The sequence below is a fragment of the Labrus mixtus genome, chromosome 5 (genome assembly GCF_963584025.1).
Source record: "Labrus mixtus chromosome 5, fLabMix1.1, whole genome shotgun sequence".
Taxonomy (NCBI): Eukaryota; Metazoa; Chordata; class Actinopteri; order Labriformes; family Labridae; genus Labrus; species Labrus mixtus.
Genome location: NC_083616.1, coordinates 13,851,597 through 13,864,488, shown reverse-complemented (window position 1 = coordinate 13,864,488; position 12,892 = coordinate 13,851,597). Strand labels below are relative to the sequence as shown.

Sequence of the window (12,892 nt, the reverse complement as noted above, 5' to 3'; positions counted from 1 at the left end):
TCTCACCCACACAGTATCTTTTTGAGTCGAGGCAATGCTCTGCATTTCTACTTACTGAAGATCTCCCTCAACCTTTAAAACTCTTTTTATATCTCTGTAAGTCTCTGGAGAACATGCAGTATTTCACTCTATATGTATGTATTTGCACATTTATGTCAGTGGCTTAGCCAAGCTGTGTTCCCATCTGCAGCTTTTCTTTGGAGTTGCCAATTCCAAATCTTTAACTGGTGTAATGTTTTCTTAAAGGGACATGTGAGTAACACAGGCTTAAGACGAACTGCATTTAGATAAGAATATGACGAGCAGTCATGTCGTTTTCTCTCTTGCTTATTTCATACATTTTTATGGATTTAATTTATTTGCTCAACTGTGTTTCATGTAAACCCTATTATCTCTTATCCGTTTTCATTTTTTTTCATTCCAACAAATAAAACCATACTAAACAGACAATACTAACAATACACATGCATTAGTATGAAAATCTCAAAGATCATTTCTCATCTCCTTGACTTAAAAAAAAGCCACAACTAAATGAATCTCAGATATTTCCTGCAATTTTCTGCAGAACAGTAAAGTGTCCCTACGTGAGGGCTTGCCTCTTTTTTGTGGGTGGTTCTATATTTGCAGATGGTCGGTTTGGAGGGAAATATGTTTATTTAAAACTTTCTGATTTGTTTTGCTCAATTGCAAACCGATTTTCTTTAAATAGTACCTCTTGTGAAACCAATGAGACAGCACCGTGAGTTTGTGAGACCCTTTTTATGAATGAGTTACTGTAGACAAATCTGCCTGTTGGTTGGGTATGTATTCACGTTTTCCTTCTTTCCCACTGAGGTTGTGTCACAGGACATGGTGCCACGATCAGAATCCATGGAGCGGCCCATCATAGTTAGTGCCTCCCACAGGGATTCTGTAGCAAGACAACCCCTGGACATACGACGGGGTCTCTTGTCTGATCACCAGCAAGTCACAGTGCACACACATAAGAAAGCCAGGTCGCTGCAGAGTGAGACTTTGTCCAGCCTTCATCAATAAGGGGGCTTGTAGAGTTTTGGAGCTCAAGACTTTGCTGAGCTGTTCTATTAGAAGCAAAAAGATGTATTTAAAACATTGCTCTGTATTATAGAGTACAAGTAGATGATAGAGATAGTAACCAGACATTTAAAGACTTCATGTGGTAAGGAGTTTTCTTTGGGGGGGGGGGGGGGGGGGGGGGGGTTCAACTTTTTTGAGACTTGATCAGCCAATGTAAGAAAAGAATACAGTAAACAGAAAAAAAAATACTAAATTTCAGTATGTTACTGCCTCTGGGGGTTTAGAGAAAGTGAAAGTGAGTTCATGTAAGGTGAAAAGTGTCAGAAGGGTAAGAGTCAGATAAACACATTAAATGAGTAACTGAGGGAGAAGAGGATAAAGTAGTCAGAGACAGCATGGAAAAAATAAGGGCATGTAGAGAAAGAGAGAAAAGAGCAGCCAGAGAGAGAGGAAGATGGGAGAAAGGATCCCTCTGGATGGAGAGATTGTAACATCACACTGTAGGGTCCCTTATGGGACAGCTGCAGACGGAGCACACTCCCTGCTGCATGCAGGAAGAGGAAGCTTTGCCAGCATGGAAAACATACAAGAGAGGAGCGGGAGACGAGAGGAGCAGAGAAAAACGCAGTTCCCCCCAGAGACGAAGTGGGAATTTTCTACTAGCACAAACACTCTGTAGGCAGATAGCTGAGAGAGATAAGGGGAGGAGATGGCAGAGAATAAGGAAGGAGAGGGATGCTGGAAGAAAGGAGGAGGATGATGCATAGCTGATATGTTGGGAAAGTAGAGGAGAAAGGTTCAAGACCAAGAAAAGTGGAGTGGTAATACTTTGAAATTGTTAAAGTCATTTGTTGCATAATAGTAAATTAAAATTGACCATTTGCTGTGTGATTCAGTGTGTTTGCTTTTGATTGTACATATAATGCACAAAAAAAACAATACTTACAATTAAAGATTTTCTTCACAGCACTATCATTTTCTTAAAGGGGTCATATTATGCCCTTTTTGGGGTTCGTATATTTAATCTATGTACCTACTAAAGTATGTTCAAAATAGCTAAAGTTAAAAAAAAGTGTCTGTTTTCATGTACTGCCGCTCCATGCACCTGCTCGCTTCTGACTCTCTCTCTAACTCTCTGAAGTGCCCACATTCAGAGTCCCCACATGTGCCAAGTCTGATCTAATTGGTCAGCCTGTTGGCTCTGCCGTAATTGGTCAGTCGCTCAGCACGGTTCTCGGAAATGTTACGCCCCTTTTACCATATTGGGAATGCAGCCACTTTGGCTCCGAGGGGAGCAAAAACATTAGCACCTTAGCACTACTGTGCTACCGCAGGCTACGGCATATCATGGGTGTGCTACAGAAGTTAATGGGCGTGCAACATGAGCTGATGGGCTTGCCACAATGAGCCAATGGGCTTAGATCAGTGATATCACACTGACAAGACGTCACACTGGCAAAATAAATTTAGAGGGAGGCTAGAACCGAGCGTTACGTGCAGCTAATGCTACAGCTAACAGGAGGACGTAGGAGAAGCCGCGTTTCCGCGGACATAGATGTGCCTAAACACACAGGAAAACACACTAAAGAGCATATAAAACCAGAACAAGCATAATATGACCCCTTTAAATCAATGCTGTTGACATGGCTACGGCCATATTTCCTCAAAATTGCTTAAATAAGAATAACAGTTTCATAGAAATAACATTCACGCTCACCTTAGACTTGATCTTTTTCTCAATCCACCAAACTGCCATCATTGGCTACTCTTGATTCCATCTGTGCACTGATCAGCATGTTGAAAACTATGGATACCCATTAAACCCTTCATTGATATAGAGTGTAACATTTGATATCCAAACTGGTTTGACAACCAACAAGGCTGTAAAACATAACCAATAAAGACCCATTAGTTTGATGTCTAAATATATTTATATATAATATATAATGTATGAGTGCACACCACTGGTAAGTGTGGAGAGGCCAGCTGAAAAGTGCCATTAAATCGGATAACTTAAGTGCTGTATTAGTGCACCTCAGTCAGAGCCACAGGGTCATCAGAGAGGCTCTGATCAGAGGTCAGAGTGTGTTGCTATGAAATGAGGCATTACTACTCACCAACTAAGCAATAAATACAGAAAGAAACCTTAACTGCTGTAAAATATGAGGCAGCACTCTCATTTTGTAGCATATAGGGTGTGCGTGTCTGTCGGTGTATGTGTGTGCTAAAGAGTGTGTCGGCTGCGGTTTCGCTAAAGGGAGGAAAGAGGATGGGGTTAGGGAGGGGTTTAATATGCTACTTTAGCCCTCGGGGGCCTGTACAGTTGAAAGTCAGTGCATGAGGCGTGCAGAATCACACCAGCCTGCATTACAGAGGGACCAGGGAGGGGGGGTGGATTGGACAGGCAGGGTGGGGGGCTGCTATAAAAAGTGAAATCATATCACTTAGCAGCTGAGTGCAGATAAAGCTGTGTTTGAACTGGGAGGCATAAATTATACATTGTAAACAGAGCGTTGGGAGACTACGGCTCGTTTAAATTATGACAGAGGGTAGTTTTTCTCCTCTACTTTTTTCTTTCCCACTCTTGTGTTTCTGCTTCCCTCGCTCACATTTTCCTTCCTCCCTTTCTCTCAGTCCTTCTGTCCTGCTGAATTTTTTATCTAACGCCTCTCTATTTACATGTTCTCCATCTCCTGCCTAACAAGTAGAAAACTCCACACAAATACCTCCTTAATTACATTTATTTGTAAACTTTGTGTCTGTCGTCTGACTAAGTTTGTTTTTATTTTCTGCTTGGTTTTTGCTTTGCATTGTGAAACGCAATATCTCCTCTCCAAGCCTTCCTCTACACTGTTATTGAGATGTAGCATTTCACACACGTCATGGACACAGGACAAAATTGGGTGAGCGTTCTGGCAGCCCCCTATATTATTTGATCAATGATCCCCCCCTGCATAGTTCAACTTAGGCTGCTGTGTTTTTTTTTAAAAGGTGTCTTCGTCCCTCCTGACAAGTGCAAGGTTATTGATCAGTTTATTCAATTTGCTGTTGACCGCTCGGCACCATCTCTCTGCTCACAAGTCAATAGTGGAGGATTGAGAGGGTGAGTGCCTCCCCTGACCTCCCCTCCCTCAATCTCTGACTCGTCCCGTCTATCCCACCACACAGACACAATCACACACATATAGAAAAACGCACACACATGAATAAAATGAATGACTCTCTCTGCCAGTTGTACCCACACCTCTGATCCCAGCTACAATTTTGATTAGTCTTGAAGTGCTGCAAGGTCAAGGCAGCGCTGTGTGTGTATCTGGTGTTAGCTGATGCTGTCAGATAAAGGTCTTAAGCTCTGTTGGGGGGGGATGTTGCTCTGTGGTGTTTTTCTGTGTGTCTGTGCCAGGGTGGGTGTAGATTGTGTCTGCTCTAGAGGTGATCTGGGCAACTGTGAAACAGGGATCAGTGACCTTGCCCTGTTTGGCACACACAGCTCAAGTTGTGAGTCTAGTGAGTGTGTTTGCATACATGTTTGTTCTTGTTCTGATTAGAAAAAGTCTTCCAAAGCAAGGACTGTTGGACAGTGTTCAGACCGACTGTACTGCATCAAAAAAAAGGACTCAGCTTTAGTCTGGGCTATTGCTACAGATGCAATAATGGAGGACAAATGTTGTGTTGTTTTGTTACTTATAGGTAAATGGCAGCTTAGGATAATGTTTCCATGCGTAATCTACCAGGTGAATGTGACTACAGATATTTGGTTTAGTGCAACAGTGTGGCCTTAAGTCACTGTTGATTGTTTTTTTTTTATTTTTATTTTTTTAAGATTTATTTTTGGGCATTTTGGGCCTTTATTGGAGAGATAGGACAGTGGATAGAGTCGGAAATCACAGAGGAGCCACAGGTCAGATTTGAACCCGGGCTGCCCGCTTGGAGGACCACAGCCTCCATACATGGGGCACATGCTCTAACCACTGTGCCACCAGCGCCCCATAGTTGTTTTTTTGTTTTTTTTTAAAGAGAATTCTGTGTTGATAAAAACATTGTTATTGTGATTTAGATTCTGCACCATTTTTTAGTGACTAAAACATATTTCTGCATCTAGGAAATGTAATGCTTGTCCTGCACCTCTGTGTCTTTACTGGTATGCTTCACTGATATGCTTCACCAAGAAAGTTGTTAAATATCTTTATTTTGGGTTTTTGAATTAGCATATCTCAGTTTCCCTCTCTGCTCATCATTTCGGGACTTAGTTCATTTATGGAGACCACACTGGGGGCTTCCACCCCTGCCTCTGCATGGAGTGGGAGGAGATAATTATTCTCTTTCTGACTGAAACATATCTATGAAAAATGCATGCAGCTGGGATTCCAAGCAGCTTATCAAAAGGTTAACTCTTCCCCATAGTTGTCTGTGCCTACAAAAGGGAGTGTTTCCAACAACAGTGGCAGCGTCGGGCCGCTCTGTGTTTTTCTGCTGTTTTGTTTGGGTGTTTTCAACATCGTGGTGACCTGCCGCTGGCCTGGAGCTTTGTTTTCCTAAAGTTAACTTTCAATCAAGAGACGAGCCAGCTGTTGTTTGTGCTGTGTTCTGTACATCATCTCTTAAGCAGCCGTCTGAGTACGGATTCACTGCGAAAGGACTCTGTGTGATACAGTTGCTTCATATTATTGTTCTTCAGCTTCATTAACACAATGAAACACTGGCAATTCATGCACCCTAACATATTAACTACTTTTACAGCTTCTTAGTTTTGTCCCTTTTTCTTTTAGACATAATCTCTATCCATCATGAAGTCTGACTGAGCAGAACATTTTTCCTGGAGCAATGCTTACAATATGCTGTATTCAGTATACACGTCATTGTGCTTGATAGCTCCTTAGATCATCTCATTGAGATTCAAAAATCTTGTGCCTTTTTCACCTTCACGTACACTGTATTCCCACATACACTTCTGTCACTCATTCATTCACATGCATGCACACACACAAAGTCTACTATAACACACACACATAGACACACACACACTACAGGACTTATGTGGCATGAACGCTGCCTGGGAAAGTGATAGCAGGAGAAAAGAAGCTCTGGAGAGTGAGTTATCTCTTAAGATGTCATTGAGGGGCGCCTCTCTTCTCTCCCTCTCCTTCCCTCTATCATTCTCTCTTTCTTCCCCTCTCTCTCTGCCTCGCTCTCTCTCTCTCTCTCTCTTGTTTCCACTTGCTCTCTCAAATCATGTTTGCCTTCAGTGGTATTCAGACAGTCCAAGGACAAAGTAGAGATATGCTGGGAGCAATGGACTGTCCGTCAGTGTGTTTGCTCGTGTGCGTGAGAGAGAAAGGGAGAAAGGGAGAAAGAGAGAGAGGGGTTGATGTTGAGTCTTTGAAGCTGTTTTCTCTTCGTCCTGACAAATCGGAGTGTCTTCCCTCTCTGTTTAACCCCCTGATGCTACATCACACACACTCACACACACTAACAAAACTCACTTCTCAGGCTGCGGTGGACACAGATAACATCCTAATGCACAGCTTGCTCTTGTCGAGGTCGCGCCCTTGTGTTTAAGGACTGCTACATTAACTTCATTTGATATTTATTGACTTGTCAAGGTGACTGTAATAATATTAAATATTTTACTCCCATAACGAAGTAAGCGATATGTTCGCTTTCTCTGATTATTCACACGTCTAAGCCTTGTATTTGCACCATCAAGCCAGAGGTCTCCATATTATTATTAAGTCATGCAGTGTGTCAGTGTGGCCTTGGCTTGTCTGACTGAAGCAGACTGAAGTAGATGGCCCCGGGGTCTGTGACCCTGAGACAGCCGCACACACACACACACACACACACACACACACACACACACACACACACGAAAACCAACCAGATGCCTGACCTACTCCCCTCCTGCCCCTAACACACACACACATAACCTATCCTGGAGACAGACTTCTACATTTGTGTGTGTATATGTGTGTGTGCAGAGCAGCTGTTCCCTTCTCCCAGACAAACAAGGGAAATCCTCCTTGTCTTTCCTTGTCCATCACAGGCCTTCTCACTGTCCAAGTGCACGTGGGCTCCTGCAAACCCAAGAGATTTTACAAGCGCATATGTACACACACACATCCACACACTCAGCCCCTTGGCTCCAGCCGGGTTCCCCTGACGCAGGGACACACGCAGACAGGAAGTTTGAGGAGAGGTTTGTGTCAGTTTGCTTCTCTTAGAACACTTCAGGAGTGACCCTCTCTTGACCGAGCGGCTTCCTCCTCCTCCATCTCTCCATAAACAGGCACATCCCTGCGACTGAAGGCGGCCCCTTCGCCAAGTGTAATAACATCACTCATGTTTTGATGTGAGGCGGGACATCTATGTGCTTAAGGGAGGCTGACACACGTAGACACGAAGAAACTATGTGTGTGCATTTCCGTCTGGGTTTTCTCTGATTGCAAGGATGGCATATCTTTGTCATGGAGGAAACCACGTTAACCTGTCACCTTAGCAGTCTCCTCTCCTCCCACTATTTATCCATTGTGTGACCTTAAAACACACTTTTGTACATGCACACGCAGGCAAACCCCGCTCAGAAATACACACATAAAGAGGGGTTGTCCACTGATCTTGTTGAGTGTGTGTCAACTCCATTAGCACATTCCCAGATAGGGCCAGAGCCCTCTTATCTGTGGCGACCCATTAATTACACTTTGTTCCCTTAAGTGATCTATTTCAGACCTGCTCCACCCTCAAACACCCACTCTCTGCAATCTCCAACCCTGGCCTGCTCCTCCCCCACCTGACCTGTCCTTCTCTTTTCTCCTTTCCTTTCCTTTCCTCTTCACTCCTCTCTTCTCCATCCACATCTATCCTATCCTCTACCCTTCAAACCACTGCTTTAGCCCTCTCTCTATGTGTAACAGTGCATGGGAGCACATATAATATAGTTGTTGTATACCTCCACAGCAGGTGTATGTATGTGTGTAATAGAGACACACATACAATTTGCTCACAAGAGCCTAAGTTGGGGGCATCTGTTTTGAATGTTTCGTCAGGATTTCTCTAAACAGTGTGGAAACCATACAGTCTATTGTACCACACACTCAGGTGGTCCTTAAGAGCCCCCCTTCTTTTTCCTTCAAGCCATGTGGTCACTTTCTCTGAGCATTTTCTGTTCTCTTTTGCAAACTTTGAATAACTCTTGACCTCACATGAACATCAGCATATTTGTCCCCCTTCATGTCTGCCTTCGTGCGATGTTGTATGTTAAACCCTGTATTTTTCATATTACTGTAGCATTTTGACGATCAAGCCATGTTTCTATCTTTTATGGTTGCCGGCATGTATGTGTAGACAATATTGTCCGAGTCCTCAGAGAAAAATCCAAGCAGCTCAACTAGTTGAACCATTTGCATTGCTTTCCTTTTTGTGTCCAAAAGCAAAACAGCTTTTTCCTGAAATACATGTGTTTTCTACGCTGTGTGTTATTGACACAGAAGACAAACACATATAAAATGTCAATCATTTGTGTCTACCACCCTGCCCCTTAATACCCAACACCACGAAGAACATACAACAAAGCATTTTTAAACAATGTAAGCAATGAAATCAGCAAGTGTAGTGTTTTCTAAATGTTTGTGACAAGAGGAGAAAAAAAGAGAATAATGTGATTTACATTCCCTTACCATGCTGCCACTGCATAATGCCATTCTCTGCGGTTAGACCTTGCACAAAGCATATGCGGTGTTTGTGCTCTATTGTTTAGAGCTCAGACAACCTGGTTAGTGAAGGAAGGCTGTGTGTAAGGTGTGTGATCACCACTGCCTTGTGTGGATGTGGGTTCTCACAGTCAAAGCTTTCTATTATGTTACCATAGACTCTGAATGCGGCCTGTCTTTCTTACAGGTGCAAGGGGGCCTCTCTCACCCCTCTCCCCCTCCTCCACCTCTTTTGTGACTGACTGATGTGTGTTTGTCTGATATTGTGGAAGTGTGCATGTGTGTGTGTGTGTGTGTGTGTGTGTGTGTGTGTGTGTGTGTGTGTGTGTGTGTGTGTGTGTGTGTGTGTGTGTGTGTGTGTGTGTTTTTGTGTTTCTATGCCTGGTATTATCCTGAAGGTGCTGGGGAGGTGCATGTGTGTGTGTGTGTGTGTGTGTGTGTGTGTGTGTGTGTGCCAGACCTCATTGTGTTGAAGTGGAACAGAGGTTGTGTGTTTATGTGTGTGAGGAGTGTCGTGAAGTGGCGTAGCAAGTGTCCAGTTTGGCTTGGATTTGGTGTATTGACTCTGTGTGTGGGTTTGTGAGTGTGTGCATGGACACACAAGTGCCCATGCTCGGGCTACACTACTGGCTTCACCAAGGTCGTATGTTCTGACCCTTGCCCAGGCTTCTCGATGTGTCTATGTGTTAGTGTGTGTATGCGCTCATGCCTATGGGAGCGCACGTACTCGCATGCATGCAGTGCCTCCACTAATGGACAGTCTTTGTGGGGGCCTCTCTTTTCAGCCATGCTGCTTTTCAGACACATTGTGCCTGGGCATAGAAACAGAAGCTCTCCATTGCCCTTCAATAGGCCAAAAACAAAACCGTGTCAGGCGAGCTAGCAGCCCCTGAGTGTTTGCCATTTAAGTCCTGACCAATGGTGGTGCAGCAGGAACAAAGGGCCTGGACAGGGAAGGAGGCCTACACTGTTTACAGTGCTAATGTCTGGTTGGCACTTCCAACAAGGCCCCTCCATACACATACATGTGTGCGCACACTCGGTCATTCAATCCCTTTCTTTCTGTGTTGCTCTCTGTCACATGTGGACACTAAATCGGGTACATGCGCAGACGTGGTTTATAAGGGGAGAGGGAAGGATGGCTATCACAATTCTTTCTTTTATAAGTTTGCAAAAGTATACATTTTAAGATATTTGTTGTACGTCTAACATGAATTATATTCAGACATATGTCATTCTTTTTTTAATGTATTTCGAGTCATTTCTTAAATTTTATCTGAAATGAAAAAAAGATAAATAAATGTGTGTCCCTGTTATTTAACGTCACATATTATTTCAATGTTAGAGGTAAATGAGACAAAGGGTAACTAAGGTTTTTGTAAAATGCCCCACACAGCTGCCTCTCCTCTTACTCCAAAGTGTCTCATCCCATTTCAGCTGAGCAGAAAAAAACCAGTGACATTGAGAGGTGCTGTCAGAGGCGAGGGGCATGTTTGGGTTTTTGATTTTCGCTGAAGAGGAGAGGGGAGAGGCTGACACCGGTATCAAATAGCTCATGCCGTCCTTGGACTGGGGTTATCTTGTAAATACTCCGCTCCAAGTCTATAAAAGCGAGGGTCCTTTATGATGGCCAAGGCCACTCGTTCACGTTAAAATAAAAAAGCACTCAGTGCAGGCTCAGTGTCTGGGTGGGGAAGGATAGATGAAGGAAAGAAGTAGAAAGTGTCTTTTGTTTGGAGTCCCTGTTGTCCCAAGTTTTTCTCTTCCTACAATTACTGTACATAGAATTTAAAGTAGCTTACATTGAGGATTGTTCCTGCAAGTTTAATGTGATATTCTCTCTTCTCCAGGCTCTCACTCAATTTTATTTCTGTCTCTCTTCTGCTTGTATTTCATTCCATGTAAATACAGAGTCCCCTCAGCGGGCCCTGTAGCTACTGATTCAGGTTCCTCATCTCTGGATGTGTAATGAGTTCTTCCTTGTTTTTGTCTAACAACAACACACAATAATAAGCAAAGTAATTAAAAGCAGTGTTCGAAGGAGATGGGGGGGGAGGGGGGGGGGGGGGGGGGGGTGTAGACCTAGCTTACCAACAAGCTTTTAAAATGAATTGCATTGCAGTGGTAATACTGGTTTGATGAAATTAACTCTTTTTGGGGTTGTCTTTGTTTATTTTTCTTTATCTTAAGCAATATAATTAAATCAATCATTTTTAGTACTTTTTTTTTTTTTTTTTTTTTAATCCCTTTACTGTAGAGATAGGACAGCGGACAGAGTCTAAAATCAGGGAGAGAGAGTAGGGAGTGACATGCGGGAAAGGAGCCACAGGTGGGATTCTAACCCGGGCCGTGCATGAAGGACTACATACATGGGGCGCCTGCACTAACAACTACCCTACCAGTGCAGCAATAAATCAGTCTTTATTTGTATAACACCAATTCAAAACAATTATTATCTCAACACACTAGACAAAAAGGGCAGGTCTAGACCGTACTCTTTGTTAAATTGAGTCTCTTCTGCTCCTGCTGCTGTGTGAAGGCTTAGTTTCATGTTGATTTTTATTAAAAAAATGATGACACAAAGAATAAATAAAAAGTCTTCTTATACCTGTTATCTTTGGATACATGGATGTCATCACCTTGAGTGGAGATTGAGGGATGCTGGTGGGGAATTGTGGGGGTTAATTTCCATTTAATTAACTTTTAGCTGAGGACAACATCTCCACCTTTTGTTAAAGATGACAGAGGTGCTCTGGCTGTGTGCATGACTGTCAGTCCTGTCTGGCTTTCTTTGACCTTGTCTCCGGTGGCAGAATGTCCGACCCTTTCCAACGGACAGCCACATGGGACATAAATGACATTCTTGACTTAAATGCTTGTCTGCGAACAAGATGACAATGCGCCTAACTGACTGTACCCACGTGTGCATTTTATATTGACATTCACAGGCAAACTTTATGTACACACACACCAAGGAAGATCATCTAATATCAGAGAGCGTCAGTGGCGGAAATCCGATCGTCTGACAACCAGGATACAGATAGCGATTCCCCACCGCTGATCCATGCAACAGATAGTTTCCACAAACAGAACCCCGGCTAAGGTTACATTCGGCACTGGTCCACACCCCAATGCACTGCTCTGCCTCACATCAAGATAAAACAAAAGCTTAGGTTAGTGTCGATAGGAAATCAATAAGAAAAGGCAATGTTTGCTTTAGATTTTTGATGAAAACTGTGACAAGAGGAAATGAGAAAATATTTGCTTTTGCATGCAGTAATATCGGGCATATCAGTCCGCTTAGGTATTCTGTTTTTGTAATTTTCACTCCATGATAATATCATTGTTCGTCTCCTTTTTTAATTGAAGCTCATTAAATGTTTAACCCAAATGTCAGTGTGTTGATAGAGCGCTCCTAATTATTTAAAGAATACCACAGAAAGAAAAGTATCATCGCTTTACATTTCCCTCGCCTCAACGTCCTAATAATTATTGGAATATGTATTTATATTAAAAAAGGAAGCAAAGAGATATGGCCCCCTTCACATCAATGTAATTACGAATCACAAAAAAAGTTTGATTCAAATAAAATAGGCCATTTGTACACAAGCAATTAACTGCTGTGGCTTTAAATAATGTAGCCCAGATGGAACCTAATTATAGTCGGCATGCTTTGATTCAGGCTTTATGTCGGAGTATCACTCGGGGCGTCACTTTGGCTTTTCAGTCACCTAGCGTTTGTTTTGAAATTTGTGACAATCAGAGGCGATTACCATTTGTAACAGCATGCAGTGTTTGGTGCAGAGGGAAGAAAGCATGGCCCATAGCTATGGAGGAGTTTCCTTGTTTCCTTTTAACAGCTCAAAACTCTCTCCCTGTTCCCTAACCTCACTGCACACAAATGATAACAACGGTGCTTGTGTGTTTAGGGGGAGGGTAAAGTGGGTTTGTGCTAAATGTGTGTGTATGTGTGTGTGTGTGTGTGTGTGTGTGTGTGTGTGTGCCATCCATGAGTAGACAGTTGCTTGTGGCTAACGTGTTTTTGTGTGTGTCAGTGTCTTGTACCAGTGTGGAGTCAGGGGGAGATCAAACAGTCAGTCAATTACCTTGAGAGGGCTCCAGTGGCAGTGACAGAGTGGAGGAGGCTAAAT

General features: G+C 43.1%; 1 protein-coding gene across 2 annotated transcripts in view; it reads left to right on the top strand.

Annotated features, from left to right (window-relative positions):
* Positions 1 to 12,892, top strand: part of arb2a (ARB2 cotranscriptional regulator A) — a 144,580-nt gene that overhangs the window by 127,076 nt on the left and 4,612 nt on the right. The gene's annotated exons all lie outside the window — the stretch shown is intronic.